Below are 19,775 nucleotides of genomic sequence, written 5' to 3'. Positions count from 1 at the left end.
GTATTTTCAGAATTTTATCTGCTATCATTTTCAAGTTTACTATCCACGGCGGTCACAGAGTTTATTAAATAGAAAGGGTCTGTATACTATATCAATGATCACCATATGGATCGATTAGTAAACTTAGAATTGAAAGTAAATACGCTTTATTTATATAGTAATGAATGTTCATAATATACAAATAAGCGCTAAAATTATTCATGTGAACTTTTGATACTCTTTCTGAAATTCTCCAGTCATTAAATCTTTTACAAAATTCATTAATTACATAAAAAAAAAGAAGATGTGGTATGATTGCCATGTTAAGACAACTCTCCACAAGAGACCAAAATGACACAGATATTAACAACTATAGGTCACCGTACGGTCTTCAACAAAGAGCAAAGCCCATACCGCATACTCAGCTTCAAACTCTCCACAAGAGACCAAAATGACACAGATATTAACAACTATAGGTCACCGTACGGTCTTCAACAAAGAGCAAAGCCCATACCGCATACTCAGCTTCAAAAGGCCCGAAATGACAATGTAAAACAATACAAACGAGAAAACTAGCGGCCTTATTTATGTACAAAAAATGAACGAAAAACAAATATGTAACACATAAACAAACGACAACCACTGAATTACAGGCTCCTTACTTAAATAAATGTTCATAACATACTAAATGTATGTTCATATTGAAATTGATAGAAAACCAAAAATTGGGAACTTTGGAAATAAAGGTGGAGGGTAAAAAAACATTTTCCTGTCCCCAATAACCTATGACTTATGATACTTTTGCTGAAATTCTCCAGTCATTCTGTATTTTACAAAATTCTTCCAACAACACTTTACATACTTTAAACTACGCTCTGAATGCCCGCGATTTCGCGGGTGTGTTCTAGTTTATTTAATTGTTGTTTGGGAAGATCTCATTTTAGTCTTCATGTAAATACTTTAATATAACGTTTAATCGATTTTAAAAGTAGTATGCGAATACAAAAAATATATAAATCTAATCACAAATAAAATTTGAAGTTTCGTTCTCTGTAACGCTTTCAACTGTTATTTTCACGTGGAAGTCGTATACGGATTGAATTATGTTGATTGTATTTGTTCTGGCGAATACAAATGTTTAACTCCAAAAATATTACTGGAAATTTAATGTTTACTTACTATTTTGATTCATTTATGTCACAATATGCGTTCCATATGGCTGTCATAATTTAAAAATAGAAATTATAACTAAAGCTAAAGTTATTGATCCTGAACATTTGTTTAGAGCTACGACGAGGTATGTATTAAGAAAAACTAAATATAAGATTGTCGATCTGTTATATGAATGACAATGTCCGTTATTTTATATGTATGCCAGGTGAAGGGAGGAGAGAATTTACGAACCAGAAGGCAAAAGTTTAGTTAGCGAGAAGATGTCAATTTCTGTGATTAGGTTCCACTAAAGTCAAAATATAGGACACTTCATAAACATATAAACTTTGCCTGTATTTTTAAACCTATAATGAATAAAGTCCTAAACTATGGGAACCTATGTTCATTTAAACATACTCTACATATACACACCGTAAAAATTGTAAATAAACTTGAAATTTTTATGTTGTGGCCAAACCGGTTTTGGGGGGTGAACACTTAATTTTCAAAATAATCTGGATCCAGGTCTACGAGATGACTTTATTTGTTTAAAATTGGTAAAGACGAATACTGTTACATGTAATGCAGTACAAGCTAGTATTTGTCAAATAAATATGTTTCAATGACATTTTTGTCCAATTTCTGTATTGTACTTTTGATATGCGCTCACTTAGATACATGAATTTAACTGAAACTCGTAAATCAGTACATTTTCTTAAAAATCAACATTAGCTTGTACTGCATTATATGTTACAGTATTCATTCATACCAATTTTAAACAAATTCAGTCATCTCGCAAGCCTCCAGATTTTTTTGAAAATTTAGTGTTCACCCCCCAAAACCGGTTTGGCCACAACATAAAAATTTCAAGTTTATTTACAATTTTTACGGTGTGTATATGTAGAGTATGTTTAAATGAACATATGTTCCCATAGTTTAGGACTTTATTCAATATAGGTTGAAAATACAGGCAAAGTTTAGATATTTCTGTAGTGTCTTATATTTTGACTTTAGTGGAACCTTAAGGTTCATCATAACAAACGAACAAATATGGTTGTGTTTACATGCCAAAAAACCACTCCGAGTACAGACTTCCCTGTGAAGTTGGAAAAGTTGTAATGCCTGGCATCCACTAGATATATTAAATTTGAATGCATTTTGTGATTCAGAAAGTTAAAATCTCTTTTAGATTTAGATGGGTATTTTTTTTTCCTTCATTAACTAAGTTGTGGTACAACTTTGAGATTCTCCCTCAGGTATAAAAAACTGTTTGTATTGTTTTGATTGTCCTTAATTGACATGTACAAGAGACTGTTCACAAATACAGGTGAGTTAAAGAGTTTATCTGAGTCAGTGAGTAGACAGTATCAAAGTAATTCAAGTGTTTGTTTATTTTTACACCTTCTGCAGAAATGAAAAAAATGCCCATCAAAAACCAAGAAAGATTTTGTCTTTCTTAAACACAAAATGCACTTAACTTTTATATATCTAGTAGATGCTAGGCCTTAAAACTTTCCAAACAGCACAGGTAAGTCTGTACACAGAGCAGTTTTTGAGGTGAAAATACGGCCATAGTTATCCATTTGTTCTGATGAACCTCAATTAGTAAGAACTCTCCTCTCTTTTTTGTTTTTAAAAAGGTAGATACGATGACAGAGGCACACATCTATAAATATGACATCGTTTATAGTCTAAATCATGATATCAATAAATTTATGAATGCCGTATATATTCTCATGTGATCTATGTGATAAACGGGTGTGTATGGTAGCCTTTATAGGACATCTTTGCACATACGATGAAGTATGATGAAGATAACAGTTACACGAATTTCTTATCTAGTTATCACATCTGCCATCGGATCTTATGAAATTTGGCAAAACGAAGAGGAAGGAAATTTATGGGCTATATCATTGTAAGGGAACGGACATTTGATATCCTGGGAAGTGATGAAGGATTTTTTCCGACATTTTTTCCAGTTCTTACAAATATATTCTATACCACCATCCCTTTCCAAATATCCAGTGGCAAATATTTCATACATGTCCAGGATTACACGAGCTTTAAAGTCGGGTATTATATTATAAACAGATGTAATATGTTTGCCAATGAGACAACTACCGAAGTTTGGTTATTTTAAAATCATCTGAGAGATATGCAAGATGTCTTTTTCAATCATATTATCACTTGACAAACATTGAAAAATTCTTGTACATTTTCAGATTATTCTCAATATTTAATGAAATGGTCGGATCATTGAAGTTGGATTGTCATTTCGGGGCCTTTTATAGCTGACTATTCGGTATGGGCTTTGCTCTGCTCATTGTTGAAGACCGTACGGTGACCTATAGTTGTTAATTTCTGTGTCATTTTGGTCTCTTGTGGACAGTTGTTTCATTGACAATCATGCCACATCTTCTTTTTTTTATAAGCTAGGAAAGAATAACCAACAAATGCCACAAGCGTAGTAATTTATTCTTTGTTTCTATACTGATGATATAATTATAAGAATGCCAAAACAAACCACGATATTACAGCGATGTCTTCGAATGAGCTGACGTCACATATGTTCTTATTAATGTTTGTTTAATGTCAAGGACAGTCAAACATGTCGTGCAGATGTAAGACTACAATACACTAAGCATAAATAGTATACATTATAGGAATTTCCTTGGACTGTAATTGGAAAAAGGAGACCATGTTGAATGCCCCTTGCTTACTATGAAATCAAACAAATAGTGAGGTTCATCTAAAATGAAAAGCATGGCTATTCACGGTCAAGTTTAAAATTAACCCATAGTTACATTCTTTGAAGTAGGAAACGGCTGCTGAATTTCGCTACTTCTGAATATGTGGGCAGTTGCCGATTGAAAATCTCTTGCGGTTGATGACAATTGAAAAATACAATGTGTAGGTTATGAAAAATAGGCCGACTGAAATATATGGCGTGAAATTCCGACTTTCGACGGAAACTAGGACATACCGGACACGGACTTACCAAGTTGCTAGCCTTGTTCCAAGTCACCTACGTACCCATCGGATTTGCTACAAGGATTCCCCAACATGCAATGATCGTGGCACTCATTTAACGATGCATCGGATTTAACGTCCCCATTCTGGCTGTACATGTCTGCAAATTTGTTCATCCCACATAAGCAACGGAAGTACCAATCTGGCAATGGGTTAACTGTCAACCGGAAGAAGTCCAAGATGATGACATTTCTATACTACAAACTTTCAGTTACCCTTGGGTTACTCCTCAACTTTACCATCTACGTAAATGTTTAGCTCACCTGGTCCACATGGCCAAGTGAGCTTTTCTGATCACTTGGCGTCCGTCGTCCGTCGTCCTGCGTTCGTAAACTTTTACAAAAATGTTCTTTTCTAAAACTACTGGACCAAATTTAACCAAACTTGGCCATAATTATTATTGGGGTATCTAGTTTAAAAAATGTTTCTGATGACCTGACTAACCAACCAAGATGACCGCCATGGCTAAAAATAGAACAAAGATATATAATGTAGATTTTGAGTGAAATTGTGTATAAGGTCAAGATCAATATGCCCTGAAATTTTCAGACAAATCAGACAACCCGTTGTTGGGTTGCTGTCCCTAAATAAGAAATTTTAAGAAAATTTTGCAGTTTTTGGTTATTAAATAATATTATAGAAAGAGATACAACATGTACAATGTAAACAGCAATAACGTTCATCAAAGTGAGATCTACAAATAAGTCAACATGACCAAAATTGTCAGTTGACCCCTTGCACAGTTATTATCCTTTATAGTCAATTTTTAACCATTTTTCTAAAATTTAAGTATTCTTTTAAAAAAATCTTCTCTGAAACTACTGGGTCAAATTTAACCAAACTTGGCCACAATCATCATTGGGGTGTCTAGTTTAAAAAATGTTTCTAAAATTTAAGTATTCTTTTAAAAAAAATCTTCTCTGAAACTACTGGGTCAAATTTAACCAAACTTGGCCACAATCATCATTGGGGTGTCTAGTTTAAAAAATGCTGCCCCTGAATTGGTAATATTAAGGAAATTTTGCAGTTTTTGGTTAATATTTTAAATATTATTATAGATAGAGATAAACTGTAAACATCAATAATGTTCAGCCAAGTAAGATCTACAAATAAATCAACATGACCAAAATTGTCAGTTGACCCCTTACGGAGTAATAGCCCTTTATAGTCAATTTTAACCCTTTTTTTTTAAATTCGACTAGTATAAATCATCTCCTCTGAAACTACTTAGAAAAATTTAACAAAACTTGGTCACAGTTATCATTTGGGGTATCTAGTTTGAAAATGTGTCTGATGACACTGCCCACCAACCAAGATGGTCAGCATGGCTTAAAATAGAACATAGGTGTAAAATGCAGTTTTGGCCGATATCTCTGAAACTAAAGCATTTAGAGCAAATCTGACAGTGGTAAAATTGTTCATCAAGTCAAAATATTACTGCCCTGAAATTTTTAAGACAAATTAGACAACCCGTTGTTGGGATGCTGCCTCTGAATTGGTAATTCAAAGAAAATTTTGCAGTTTTTGGTTATTTTCTTCAATATTATCTTAGATAGAGATAAACTGTAAACAGCAATTATGTATAACAAAGAAAGATCTACAAATAAGTCAACTTTACCAAAATGTTCAATTTACCCCTTACGGAGTTATTGCTCTTTAAAGTAAATTTTAAACAATTTTCGTAAATTATGTAAATTTTTCTGAGCCAACTTTCATTATAGATGAAAAAATTGTAAGCAGCAAGAATGTTCAGTAAAGTAAGATTGACAAACACATCATCACCAAAACACAATTTCAGCATGAATTCTATTCTCGTCTATAATTTGTGTCCTTTGTTTAATATGCTGCTTGCACATAGAACAAGGTGAGCGACACATGCTCTATTTAAAACTTAAAAGAAATCCCGTAAAGTGGCTTATAAATAAAACGAAACTTAATATAATAACTTCGTATCACGTCTATTAGGATTGTGTGCTCCTTTGTTTTAAATTATATAATCCGTATGTTTAGGGGGATTTAACATATAGTGATCCTTCTTCTGCGTGTGAATGCAAAATCTTCTAAATTGAAATAAGAAAGATGGTTTACGTTTGGCAGCCATTGATACACCGATCCAACATAGTTATCGAGGATAGAAACAACTTGGAAGTACAGCCTTCAAATTTAACAAACCAAAACCGCAAGATTAGATACAAAATATAAAATAACTGGTTGTGTGACAATCGTTCGACGTATTCTTTTTGTGATCGTTAAGCAAACACAAATCATTAATCGATTTGAAAGTATTTCATCTGTTACATATTTATTTTCTAGAACCATATAAAAAACTGAGGAGGGATATCAATAGCAGAATATTAAACAAAAGTTATCACTATCATGTTGGTTACAGACTTACCACCAGAGGTTTTATTGCAAATATTCTCTTATCTTCACCCACGAGATTTAGTACATGGGGTAAGCCTTGTATGTGATGTATGGAATGAGCTAAGTTTATGGCCAAGATTATGGAAACATTTGGCATTTAATCTAACATATGACGATCCAGATCAATCCTATGCACACTTTGCAAAAATAAATAACTTTGTTTGTACTCTTGTGATTCATCCAACTCATTTATATCAGATTCTTGGAAATTATCGTTTTGCATTTTCTGGCATTCAACTGTCGAACTTGGAACATTTACACCTGACTGAACTAGTGTCCGGATATCTTGTGGATACCATTGTACAAAACTTAACATCTATAAAACATTTCACAGCGTTTTTTGATTCAAAGTTTGACATGCAACGCTGTCTGAAACTTTTAGAAGAATTACAGATGATATCAATAGATTTCGGCTGGTATGGACTGCAAAATATAGACAACAATTTAATTCAATTTCTTACAAAACAGAGTTGCCTTAAAAAACTCGTACTAAGAGGATGGTACTCCTTACGCAGTGAAACAGTAGCTTTAATTCTGAATGATTATAATAACATCGAACAGCTATATTTATCCAATTCTGAAATATCAAACTTAATAGTCAACAGTAATTTACAGATTCCTGGATTAGCAGACTTCACACTCCGCTCGACAAAATTTGATGATACGGGAATTAGCCACTTAGTCAAACGCTCATCTAATCTTCGTTTTTTAGATGTCCTGGAGTGCTCCAAAATAACGTTTAAAGGACTTACAGAAATTTCAAAACATTGTCCACATCTTGAATCGCTTAAATTTGGAAACTCAACATTCAACGAAAGACTTAATTTTAACTTTCATGCACTAGCTGAGGGGTGCCCGAAACTTAAAACCATTACGTTTGATGGAATAAAGCTAATTTACGATGATGAACTAGTTTATTTATTCAAGTCTACCAAGTATTTAGAATGCCTAGTCTTGTCTGATTGCGAGACAATCAGTGATATAGCAGTCTGTGCTTTAGGGAAATATTGCCCTAATCTAAGGCAAATCACTTTCATGAACTGTCATAAAATTTCTGCGGATGGCATAATGTACCTTGTAAAGCGCAGTCAAAGGCTTCAGATATTGAAAATACATAGCTGTTTGGGTATTAAAGATTATATCAATCATTCGACTACAGGAATACATGATGAAAGTGCTGGGGTTGTCGTTGAAGATGATATTACGGGTACAAAACAGAAAACAAAACTGCAATTCGATAGCGAGAGAATTGATTTGTTCCGCTACAGTGATTACAGTTATAAACACTCACATTTGCTTTGTCTCGATATGATACAGTGTGAGAATATTTTACCAAGGACAATTCTTGCTTTTTCTAAAATGTGTCCTGATATTAGAAAACTATATCTAACAATTGATTTTCTTAACTTGAATGAAGTTGAAGCATTATGTAGAAAAGTATTTGACATTTGCATGTTTTTAAGGAGTATAAAGATAAATGAACAGGTTATTGAACTGTCCTCAATTCAAACACAAGACGAAAGTATTTGCATTACTTAATTAATTATTGGACCTTCATTACAAAATTAGTCCTGATGACACACGTTAGAAAGAACATACGACGTTTATAAATAGAAAAAAAAGCCCTGCAAATACACTTACTGATGTATGTTTTTTGTAAATTAAGTTTAACTTACAGTTTTTAGAATGTGTATTAAAACTGGGACGTCGTTTTATTTCGAGATTGCAGAAAACATAAAACTTTTCTCTGTATTTTCAAAAGCGAATTGATTTACTTTAGCTCTGATCTTTTCAATGTTATAAGCTGCTGTTTCCACCACCATGGGATATTTATCTGTACCAAAATGTACCACACAGACTCGTTTCCACACACTCTTTAATAGAATATATACAACTCTCGCCTGCTATCATGTTTTGCGTTGCCTAGTATATCCCTTCATTCCAAACATGTATTGTGTGTTTAATAAAAGAGGGACGAAAGATACCAAAGGGACAGTCAAACTCATAAATCTAAAACAAACTGACAACGCCATGGCTAAAAATGAAAAAGACAAACAGAAAAACAATAGTACACATGACACAACATAGAAAACTAAAGAATAAACAACACGAACCCCACCAAAAACTAGGGGTGATCTCAGGTGCTCCGGAAGGGTAAGCAGATCCTGCTCCACATGCGGCACCCGTCGTGTTGCTTATGTGATTACAAATCCGGTAAATAGTCTAATTCGGTAGGTCAAATTCATGAAAGGGAAGGGGATTGTAGTTACGACGTGAGGAACATATCCGATATCATTTGTGAAATGGTTATTCCATAACGGTCAACCAACTCGTGATGGCGTCCGTAAAATTTACGAAGGGATGATTTCAACTTCACCATTTGGAACTCTTGATTTAATAGCTTCCTTGTGAGCAGTAACCCTCTATCAAGAAAATCATGATAGGAAATGCAAGCACGGGAATATCGTATCAATTGAGAGATATATACCCCGTATGCAGGTGCTGCTGGAATGTTGCTACTTAGAAATGGAAAGTTCACAATTGGGAAGCTGAAATCATCTCTTTTGTCGTAAAGTTTTGTCTTCAACCGACCCTCATTGTCAATTTCTAGATGTAAGTCAAGATATGAAGCTGACTTAACTGTATCTGTAGTATCCTTTATCTCCAATTCGATGGGATAGATGCGTTCCACATAGTCACCAAATTTTGAATTGTTTAGTGAAAGAACGTCATCTATATAGCGGAAAGTAGAGTTAAAGGATATTGCTAACTTCTTATCTTTCTTCCTAAGAAGTTCCTGCATGAAGTCAGCCTCATAATAATAAAGAAACAAGTCAGCAAGTAGAGGGGCACAGTTTGTTCCCATTGGTATGCCGACAGTCTGTTGAAAAACACGTCCTCCGAACGTAACAAATATGTTGTCAATCAATAATGTTGTAATAACATTCACGGTAACAATTTTCCTGCACCAGATGCGCATTTCGACAATCCATCTCAGTCTCTTCAGTGATGCTTAACTGTGTTTGTATTTTTTTGTATTTATTTTGTTTATAATATTTATGACTTTGGACTGTATTAACATTCAATGTAGTAAAGTACAATGTCAATATCAATGTTATTTTATATTTTGAATAAGATATGTGATGGGGCATTATAGATAACGAGACAGTGATCACTCAATGATCAAAGCACACATAAAACATGCATAGAAAATGTTTGTAATAGCCAAACATTCTCTAGTTGTGACACTTGTATAAATAAGATAAGTTTTTGAAATAGATCGTGAGAAGTGTTCATTTAAAATGTATATCCTAACCAATACTGCTGCCGTTACTAAATTAAAAAAAAAGTCCTTTAGATGATAACTCACAATGTATAGACTTGGGGCTCTTACAAAAGATTGTATGGGTATTATATTATGATAAGCCAAAATCCTTTCTGTAGAGGTCTGCCCGTTTTGCTGTTCGGGATGTATAAATACGCAGCCACGTTTTGGTACCATGTTATCTCAATACAGAACATTTTCTAAAACTGTATGATAGTTCGATCCGTAGTTGATCTGTAGCTAGGCTGAACACCTATCCATCATACTTTTGAACGACAATGGTCCTCTTTGATCGACCCTCTTTACAGATCCTACCTATTGTCTACATGTTTAACTTGTTTGCATTCTTATTATTCATGAACGTTTTGCCATTCGATGTTAAGCCATTAAAATACACGCAACTAAAGGTACTATACATGTACGTTAAGACATAGCTCCAGTTGTTAAAAGTTTTGGTCACTGAGGAAAGTGGATCCATCAACAGCACTATTTGTATATGTATAAATGCTTAACCTGTATTGTTCTGATGTATTGTGTACTGTTTTTTTATTATATGTTATGCATACTATCACCCTTTTCTGGTTATTACTGTACATTTATTTAAAAAAAAACGTAATGTCTACATTTGATATTTTATAGGACGACTAGTTCCATACATAATATCCTTTAAAAGTAAATAATGATATATTGCAACACAAGTATTAAGATATGAACCTGCAATTCATTAATGAATCTAATTCATTTACTTGTTTGTTTACAAGTTTGTCATAGATCAACACTGTAAGAGAAGTAATACAAATAATTATAAACATGTACTTATATACATGTACACATTTCTGACCTAAATCTATAAAATATCTATATTAAATGTACATGTATTGCTACGATACACAAATATGTCTTGATAAAAGATATAAAATTAATATTCGTCGATATATCACATTACACGATATATATTACAGTAACCAACAAAGCTGTCTTATGTTGTTGGATGTTGGATGGGACAAAGGTACAACTTTCCTAATTTTGAGAGAAATTCACTCAAGCTGGTTAAACTACAGGTATGTCATTTCAATGGTTTTGTTTGTATACGACCGCAAAAATTGAAATTTGTTTGGTCGTATATTGGTATCACGTTGGCGTCGTCGTCGTCCGAATACTTTTAGTTTTCGCACTCTAACTTTAGTAAAAGTGAAGAGAAATCTATGAAATTTTAACACAAGGTTTATGACCACAAAAGAAAGGTTGGGATTTAATATTCGTCGATATATCACATTAAACGATATATATTACAGTAACCAACAAAGCTGTCTTATGTTGTTGGATGTTGGATGGGACAAAGGTACAACTTTCCTAATTTTGAGAGAAATCCACTCAAGCTGGTTAAACTACAGGTATGCCATTTCAATGGTTTTGTTTGTATACGACCGCAAAAATTGAAATTTGTTTGGTCGTATATTGGTATCACGTTGGCGTCGTCGTCGTCCGAATACTTTTAGTTTTCGCACTCTAACTTTAGTAAAAGTGAATAGAAATCTATGAAATTTTAACACAAGGTTTATGACCATAAAAGAAAGGTTGGGATTGATTTTGAGAGTTTTGGTCCCAACATTTTAGGAATTAGGGGCCAAAAAGGGCCCAATAAGCATTTTCTTGGTTTTCGCACTATAACTTTAGTATTCTATGAAATTTAAACACAAGGTTTATGAACATAAAAGGAAGGTTGGGTTTGATTTTGGGAGTTTTGGTCCCAACAGTTTAGGAATAAGGGGCCCAAAGGGTCCAAAATTGAACTTTGTTTGATTTTAACAAAAATTGAATCCTTGGGGTTCTTTGATATGCTGAATCTAAAAATGTACTTTGATTTTTGATTATTGGCCCAGTTTTCAAGTTGGTCCAAATCGGGGTCCAAAATTAAACTTTGGGTGATTTCATCAAAAGTTGAATAATTGGGGTTCTTTGATATGCCAAATATAACTGTGTATGTAGATTCTTAATTATTGGTCTTGTTTTCAAATTGGTCTACATTAAAGTCCAAAGGGTCCAAAATTAAATTAAGTTTGATTTTAACAAAAATTGAATTCTTGGGCTTTTTTTGATATGCTGAATCTAAACATGTACTTGAGATTTGCATAGTATTGCGCAATAGCAAGAAATATCTAATTGCACAATATTGTGCAATAGCAAGAAATTTTCAATTGGAGTTATCTTTCTTTGTCCAGAATAGTAGTTGAATCAACTTAAATCATTGTTTTATACAATATACAACGTATATTCACTTTTACTACCAACTGATAAATTAAAACAATCTTTACCATTCAGTGATAACAAGCACTTTATTTTACATTTTAATATTTTATGATGTATTTAAATGAGTAGTTTTTGTTGCAAACTCTATTAGAAATTTGAATTGAGATCAGTTTTGGAAAACGGGAAAGGGGGATGTGAAAAAAAAAATGGGGGTGGGGGTTAAATTTTTCTCATTTCAGATTTCATAAATAGAAAGAAAATTTCTTCAAGCATTTTTTTGAGAGAATTAATATTCAACAGCATAGTGAATTGCTCAAAGGCAAACAAATTATTTTAAGTTCATTATACCACATTCATTCTGTCTCAGAAACCTATGCTGTGTCAACTATTTAATCACAATCCAAATTTAGAGCTGAATCCAGCTTGAATGTTGTGTCCATACTTGCCCCAACCGTTCAGGGTTCAACCTCTGCGGTCGTATAAAGCTGCGCCGTGCGGAGCATCTGGTTGTTTGTGGTATACTATAACCTGACTTGGACAAAACAAATGAACAAGTAAAGAGGGAAAATGCGGTTTGCTAACTATAATAAAAATCACAAATAAATCGTATGTCCCTACTCCTCTATACTACTAAAGGAAGAGACCGATTTCGTTGAGCCGCACCTCTTCTGAAACCATTCAAAGTCGTCGGAAACATTTGTGATATGAAGGATAAATGTAGTGTTTTGTACTTCGTTAATTTGTCTTTAAGACCATCTTTTGTCCACCTCGAAATTCGGAGACCGTCGTCACCACGCCAAACGAATAAGTTATAACACATTGTGTCAAAGATTTTTTTAAAGTCTACGATACCATTGTTTAACTGTCAGGAAAGCATTTAGGTTTCATACAATTCAAGAATCTGCAGATTTAAAGAAAAAAATTCCGCATGCAACAGTCACCTGGAAATCGATGGCAATCAAAATAAATCGTCACAAAATCGACCGACAACTACATTATCAGGCCAAGAGAGTGTCTTGGCACTGAATTTAATAATACAAACATATACAATCGAGCCGGTTCAAGGAACTATCATTACTTTATTGACTTTCAATCCACTGCTTTAATTCAGACAATATGCTCTAATCTATACACTTAAAAAGTAGGTACCAAAAAGGAATTTAATTTATTATTGTAAATTATATAAATATTGAAAATGATGATAATTTTTTAGAGGTTTAAAGGGCACTAGCTGTCAAGTTCATGGTTACCGATTTGACTCAAATTCTCATATTTTATTAATAACAATGTCAAACATTTATCCAAACTATCAAAAGTCTAAAGTAAACAATTTACAGGGCATAGGGTCGATAATATGTAGTTTCGTTTCGTGTGTATCTTAGTCTAGACGCCATCTAGCTATATATAGTTAACTATCGAGTTGACCTCAGATGACCCTATAAGCGGTGTAAATTAAATATAGATATAAACAGAGGCACAACCAATATGCATAGGTCAAGAGACAAAAAGTCATCGACTGGTCAAGAGTTCCATGACAAAAAAAAAAAAAAAACCAAACAAAGCATATTTTGCAGAAAGGGTCATCGTGGTACACAAAACTAACAAATATATCTATATATCTAATATAGATATAAGAAGATGTGGTATGAGTGCAATCAGACAATTCTCCATATAATTCAAACAAAATATACAAGTTGTACAATGAGGGCAAAGGTCAAGCTCATATGAAGTTTCTCGTGCCACAAGACTCACCATCTTATGACAATACATCTTCATGCTACATATTCAGAAGCAAGGTCAATTTAGAATTACACTTTTAAGTCAGGGTAATATACAAAGGAACACACTGTATCGTGATGACACACCTAAAGTGCATAGGTCAAGAGTCAAAAAGTCATAGTCTGGTCAAGAGTTCCATGTAAAAAATACACAAAGCAGTCCTGCACGAAAGTGCATCACAGTACACGTAACAATGTCTTATTTCATGATGCACTACACATGCCAAATACAGAAAACATGGATCAGGGACAGAAACAGAAGACATATAACTAAACTCAATGGAACAGTACTTGTATTGCAGGTCACTATATACAAGTGTCTTCAACATAGAACATAAACTCTCGCAACACTTCAAAGTTAAAAGCGTCTTTCACAAAAGTTTGAGCAGGACCTTTGCAACGATTATCTTACCACTGTTAATTAAAAATCGGGTCGTGCAGTTATGTCAATAAATTAAAACGGTAAGATAAGACATTAAAGCAGCCACTTAAAAACTAGGGTTTACCATTAATTTTTAACCATGTGATAGCACTATGGTAAACTGATAGAAACACATGATGCAGTCATGAAATTGAATAATTGCAATAGAACAATACAAGACAGAGTTGGAAACAAATGAAAGTAATTATATATACGAATTTTTAATCACAATGCACAAATAAGGAACCGTAGTTTTCATTCAATTTATTCATTTAAAATGTGCGCTCGCGTTAAACAATGGAAATTAACACTGTATATTTATATAAACGATCAATCTTGTATAGATATAAATAAATTAAGCTAACTCGTGCAATTGGATTGTCATAGATCTGTTTAAATTTTTGTTATAAATTAAAAATATATTTCTCGTCGTTTTTACTTGTATAAGAAAGATATTTTGTGGATCGAATCAGTCATCAAATGATTTACCTTTGTTTCGCTTTCAATGTTGACATTTTTTTCCCTTTAAATAACTAGTACACGTACAATGCAGGCGTTGTCTATCTCTAGTTAAGGGGTTAAATTGAAGTTTATATGAATACGGATTTAATGAGGTCGCAATATTCACTTGCAAGTTAAAAAGGGAGGGATATAGTCTAACCCGTATGACAATCATCTTTTCTCCAAATTAATTGCGACCTCTTGAATTGTCTATTTTATGCATGTTCAGGACGAGAACAAGTAATGAAGATAATTCCAGAAAAGCGCTTCGGACGCAAGAAATTATTAAGGTGGTATGAGTGTCTTTCGCCATCTTGGCTTGTAAAAAACAGAGAACCTAAGTTCCAGATTGTCTATCAAATTTAATGCAGAAATGCAGATATTTAATGTGAACATTTTAAAGAACCAATTTATAAGAATATAACTTATAAATATAAATATTTTTACAAGTGTAGATTATTTTTTGCATTTTAAGGGGAAGTAACTCTAAAACAGTGCATTTTCTGAAGGAATCTACATGGAATTTTCCTATTTTGTATTTTAGATGGAAAAAACGTACGGTGACCCTATCTTTTCTTTTGATATTGTCTGAAGGCTAATATATTTTTCAATTCTATTATTTTGTTTAGTTTCTAATCACAAAATGGTGTTTCTTCCTGTATAATCTATACAAAGTGTGTCATTTTGTCACAACCTGTAGCTTGAGAAAATGCGCGGTGACCTATCATTTTTATATTTTTTTAATCATATATCAATAGATACTTTGTTTTGGCAAAGTATGCACACACTCTATCATTTATATTTTAGACTACCATACCACCTTATACGTGTTGTTTCAACTTTTTACATCAATGGGTCGATACCTCTGCTAATAGACTATCAGTCCCCGAGGGTATCATAATAAATTTTTGAAATTACTTTGAAACTGAGGTTTCAACTCCCTCATGCAAAGTTGGCTTTAGATGAATTTGGCTATTTATTTTAGGTATTTTTGACATAAAACTCTTCAACGATTTTCGGTACTTATACATCTTGGGATTTCAAATGTTTGGCTTTAAGCGTTCCTAACGAAGGTAAATCCAGAAAAGCGCGTCGGACGCAAGAAATTATTACACAGGTTGTTTTCTATTTTTTGACAAGTAATACTTTGGGTATGTATTGTAATAGAAGCCATCAGGGATGAAAGTAGGAGACATTTTGGACTGCCATTGAATTGAGGAACCCCTCGAAGAGTAGTTCTTTTCGTACAGAGAGTGCGGTATTCTCAACATACGTGGCATCGGAATTTACATCCACATTTTACCAGACGATACTGCGTAATTGTACATGTAGATCTCGCTTTGGCAAAGGGTTTTACTGCAGGTTAGAAAATAAACAAGAGTGCCTACAACATTTCCATTCCCAAGTTAGACACAGGGGTATTATATTTAAGAATTTGCCCCTTTTATCAACAATTGATCAATCTTGTATATGATAGTGTTAGGTATCAAGACTTTTGATACCAATTATAGGCACGATAATTTATAACAATCTGTCGTATATAAAAAATGCATTAATTCCGTATTACAAAATTTCTCGATTAAGCCGTCAACTTTAGAATGATTATGAAACAGTTTTAAATACTAGTACATGTGTTGTAACCGCATGTGCTTCAATTGAAGGGATAATCGTATTATCACGAGACATCATGTTTTGATGCATAGATTATTTAATTCCGGTCGGCGTAGAGCAAAAGCAAAAAGTTATTCATGTGATCTTCATGTAAGAACAATGTTCTTCAATTTTATCTTCTGTTTCGATATCTTTTTATAAACCTTGTGAGCAGAATCTAGATTCATACATTCAAGAAGGAAATTTTAATTTTCATTCGCTGTGCACATGTCATGTATGATTTAGTTTTGTACCAAATTGGTGCATATTTTACATATGTTTAGCAAGACCTATAAATATTTAGGGCACACATTTTGTTTTAATAATAAAAATTTCATTTTATACACTATATATATATATATATATACATGTCAGTTTTATTTACCTACCGACGACTTTATACATTGTACATGTACAAAATATATATCCATTCCAGCTTTCTAGAAAAAACATGTTCAAACGATTTCCAAATTTCTATTTAATATACTCTTTATTAAGTTGCAAGTTAAACCAGTGTGTTTGGTTTTTTGTTCTCAATCTTTAATTTTCTGACAAGCTTTGTTTGAACTTTTGTCTTCTTATACCCCACCGCTAGGTGTTGGGTGTATTAAGAGTTACCATTGGTCGTATGACCGTCCGTTCCATTTTTGTTTGCGCACTCTAACTTACGTTTTCCTCATCTAATTTCAAGAAACACATATACAATGGTAAGTACCAAAAAATCACAGCTCTAATTTGGGCAGTGAGTCACTAACCGTTTTAGAATTATGTTCCTTTGTAACTTTGCATATTACTGTTTCTTTTATTTCCTAATTAACATTGACATCAAATGCTCACATGAAGTATTTTCGTGTATTATAAACAAGCTTGAGCGAGGGCATTTGTGTCATGTGACATAGCCTTCTTTTTATTTCATTTGCCATTGAGAGTTGTCTGTTCTTTTGCGTTTTATTCATTTTCATCTCCCCATAAATTGACTATTGACATCGTAGGTAAAATTAATCATACTGCTACAAAATGGTGATCTGTGTCATCAAAATTCCTTATACACAACTCACAGCAGATCGTTCAATGATATACTTCACCGTGTATCATCAGTACAGCGGATATAGGTACTAACCAAGCGGGCGTGATTGATTCTGACCTTACCCGGTAACGAAAATCTTTGTTTTGTTCACATAATATCAATGTATACCTTCAATCTAAACATAATTGTTTTTCAAAATCGACCATGCCCGCTTGGTTAGTACCTATATCCGCTGTACGATGATACACGGTGCACTGACTTGTGAATAAATTTTCACGACTTTTAATTTTTAATTTTTATATTTCTATTTTCAGATTCTTAATAATTCATCCAGTAAACCATAGATGAGACTGGCAAACAATCTGATGAATAAATCATAGATTTCGACACAACTGGTAACAGTATGAATATAAACGAAATGCCATCGGAAATCATACTTAAGATTTTTTCATATCTTCCTCAAAATGACTTAATAAATGGAACATGTCAGGTATGCATTTTATGGCACGAGATAAGTCTTTCTCCAAGACTGTGGACAAACTATCATAAGTCGAAAGCATACAAGGATTTCTCTCACAGTTATTTACACCTATCAAAGATAAATCATCATGTCAAACATCTGCACATTCCTTCATCTGCAATGCTGCGTTATTTTACGTTTCCAAATATTCAGTGGAAAAATGTAGAATCTCTACACCTCAACAATATATTTTCAATACATGAATGTATGGAAGCAATTGTGCAGAAATGTGGATTTTTAAAGCACATTTCCGTTAAATATGAGGATCACACAGACATTTGTCGCTATTTAAACCTTCTAGCCCAACTGTCGCTTGTGTCTCTTGAAATTGAATGGTCTGGCAAACATAATGTTGATTCACACCTGATCTCTTTGCTCAGAAAACAACCGAATTTGAAATCGCTTACTCTAAAAGGATTGCACAGTCTCGCCTTCTATACAATTGCAAGAGGATTAGAAAAGTGCCAAAATATTGAAAAATTACATCTACTTACTTCCCAAGTTACAAATTCTATCGTTGATATGTCGGTACCTCTTCAAAGGATAACTGAGTTTACAATTCGGTCTAAGTATTTCGATGATAGTGGATTAAGATCATTAGCCAAACGAGCATCCGGTCTCCGATTTTTAGATATTCGAGGATGCGTAAAAACAACATACAAAGGACTAACCTGTATAGCTAGGCATTGTTCAATGCTAGAATCTGTCCAGTTTGACAAGTTTTTAATCGAAGGAAATAGTGGTATCAATTCGTATATTTCTACATTATCTGAATGCTGTCATAGACTTAAACATTTACAGCTTATTCGATTAGATACAATATGTGAGGATAGACTACTGAATCTTTTTACCTCTGTCAAATTTCTGCAATCAATTACATTAGAAAATGTCGAAGAAATATCCAACACATCCCTTTTCTTCATAGCAAAACATTGCCTGTATCTTACAGATATTTATCTTAAAAAATGTCACATGATTTCTGCTGTTGGTGTAATTTTTCTTGCAAAGAATTGTAAACGACTGAAATCATTAAACGTTCTGTATTGCAATGGTATCAAAGACGTGTATGAAGATAATAAAAATGGTGTTTTACAATCATTTGATACACATTATACTAGTACTACTATTTGTGATACAATTACCTACTTCGTGTCTGAAAACGACCCAATGGAATGCGAAAAGTCGACAATGGGAATGCAGGATCATGATGAGGAGATGAACGAATCGCACAGCAGATTAAACGTAAATGATTTAAACTGTGAAAATCATTCCCATTTACTTAAACTTGACCTAACACAGTGTTCAAATATAACAACACGAACAGTTCTATATTTAGTGAAAATGTGTTCTGATCTTAGAGAACTAAACCTAGACAATTGTTTTCGTAGTATAGAGCATGTGCAGGAGTTAAAATCGAAAATATTTGTGAGCTGCCCATTTTTGAACAATGTAAATATTTATCCATTTAACATTCTGTAAAGTAATAAATATATAAGCTTATATTGAAGTTTCTCTATCGATTAAATATTATGGTTATACATGTATGTATTGGATACATGTATCAAAGAAATTGATGAATACGCATTGTAATTTTCTTTTTGCCTAATGCTATTTAACTTATTTAAAGTTGTACCGTTGTGATCCGTTTTAGTCGGTCTTTTGATTATCCACGAATCATGCCCAAAGTGTGCATTTGTTTATGAAGTCACAAAGATGCC

At 33.2% G+C, this 19,775-nt stretch overlaps 1 long non-coding RNA gene across 2 annotated transcripts; it reads left to right on the top strand.

Annotated features, from left to right (window-relative positions):
• Positions 1-1,201: 1,201 nt before the first annotated feature.
• LOC143047949 (uncharacterized) lies at positions 1,202-19,641 on the top strand. Of its 2 annotated transcripts, XR_012969701.1 has the most exons (5): positions 1,202-1,276; positions 6,475-6,615; positions 10,873-10,971; positions 11,206-11,304; positions 17,852-19,641. It is a non-coding gene; the product is annotated as an uncharacterized LOC143047949 (long non-coding RNA). The 2 variants fall into 2 exon arrangements; XR_012969700.1 differs by lacking the exon at positions 11,206-11,304 and having other exon boundaries at positions 1,203-1,276.
• The last annotated feature ends 134 nt before the right edge of the window (positions 19,642-19,775 follow it).

This window comes from Mytilus galloprovincialis, chromosome 10 (assembly GCF_965363235.1).
Source record: "Mytilus galloprovincialis chromosome 10, xbMytGall1.hap1.1, whole genome shotgun sequence".
In the NCBI taxonomy this organism is placed as follows: Eukaryota; Metazoa; Mollusca; class Bivalvia; order Mytilida; family Mytilidae; genus Mytilus; species Mytilus galloprovincialis.
Note: the sequence above shows the minus strand (reverse complement) of the source record. Positions and strands in the feature narration are given on the sequence as shown.